Source organism: Trichechus manatus, unplaced genomic scaffold (genome assembly GCF_000243295.1).
Source record: "Trichechus manatus latirostris isolate Lorelei unplaced genomic scaffold, TriManLat1.0 scaffold00018, whole genome shotgun sequence".
In the NCBI taxonomy this organism is placed as follows: Eukaryota; Metazoa; Chordata; class Mammalia; order Sirenia; family Trichechidae; genus Trichechus; species Trichechus manatus.
The window spans coordinates 13,524,981-13,526,778 of NW_004443954.1; positions in this window are offsets into that span (position 1 = coordinate 13,524,981).

Genomic DNA, 1,798 nt, shown 5'->3' on the forward strand with positions numbered 1-1,798 from the left:
CTGATGTTGTGATTTTAGGGGTATTGGGGTGAGTATACTTTGCATGTGGGAAAATAGAGAATATTTGAGAACAAAATGGTGGATTTTTGGTAAATTAGTTTATTGTTCAGTAAACGTTCACTCTCTTACCTCACCTCTATGGGAAGAGCATGTTTCCTTTCCCCTTGACATTGGACTGGACTGTAACTTGCTTTGGCCAGCGAGATATTAGCAGATAGGATAAAAACAGAGGCTTGAAATGTGTTTGTGTGGTTGGGTTTATCCTCTTGTACTTTGGCTATTTACATTGGAAGACTTGCTGGAGAAGTTGTTGGCCCTCCTGCTTGGGTTCTGATATTAGACACATGAAAGAGAGCTACCCTAACCCAAAGACCTGCAACCTAAAACAGCTTGCTTCAGCCAACCTGCAGATGCATGAGAGCATAATAAATGCTTCTCGTATGCCCCTAAGATCTTGCGATTGTTTACTTTGCAGCTAAAGCTGACATATTAAAGAGGACACAGAAATTGCTCATCTTAACAAGAGAATAATGGCAATATTATGGATTGTGGGTGCTGGACAGAGAGTCGGAACTGAATCTCAGTCCAGTTTAAAGTTCAGAGAGATGATCAACAATGTGTTTGCAAAGAAGTCTATGGCTGTCTGTGGGTGTCTACTTTTAAAGTTGAATGATTTTGACGAACTTCTATCGCTTGCATTTTTTCCCCTTGAACATAAACATTAAGTGTTGTTTGTTTGCTTGCATTATGTAAAGTGTTGGCATCTAGTCCCCCTGAGCATAGCGAGCGGGAATGGAATTTGGGCTCATTTGGAGTAAACTGGCTTAGCAGTTGATCACATTTTGCAGAATTCTATTTGCAAGCTTAGAAAATTACCACACACAGTTCACCATATGGCACAGCTGATTTTGCTAAGGGGACTATTGTATTTGAAAAATCACAAACACTCACTAAATCCTCAAATCTCTTTTTTCCCCCTACTGTCATGGTTTCCATGACTACATTTCACAGCTCCGTATTACATTTGAAATGTGAACAATTTCTATAGAAAAACACTATAGGGAACTATGGCATGAGAGAGACGTTTACTCTTGCAGGCAAGTGGTGTGTGCTGGTATCCACAACTCTGTATGGGACTGGGTACAACGCAAATGGAAAGTACATTTTTAAGGCACAATTTCTCAAGTCGATAAGATGAATTCTGTGACAGGCTATAGATACTGGAGATGCAAAACTTCAAATGGCAGATGTGGATTCTTCGTATGCAGTGAGTTGGATTCTTATATCGCCTAATAGCCCCTAAATACTTTACTTCCCTCGCTGTTATATAACTCTTTTTTATGTCAATGTTTTAAGTTGAGCATTAACTTTTTGGGTGGCAGAAGAGGCAGCAACATAAATCTTTCCTCTCGTGAACTTCTTAGGATAAAAACAGCAGATAAAAAATTCTGTTCTTGTATTAGGAAAGGAGATGTTGAATTTAATTCTGTGCCTACTACTTTAAGAAAATTTTTTAGGTCTGGCCTTTCCTAGTGTACCTTTCATTTTATGAAAGGCCATACGTTGTTTTTAGTTGCGTCAATACTGTCTAGTCCACAAAGTTATTATTGTTGTGTTTAAAATGAATACTATTGAACTTCTGGCAGGCTATGTCCAAAGCCAGAGATCTGCACAGTATGTTGTATAAGCTCTGGTATAAGGGCCCTCTGGAGTTGTTACTAGAAAAGAAAATTCCAAATGTGCCTCATTTTACAAATACACAACACTGCATGGAGGCTGCCCACTCCTTGCTGTAGAA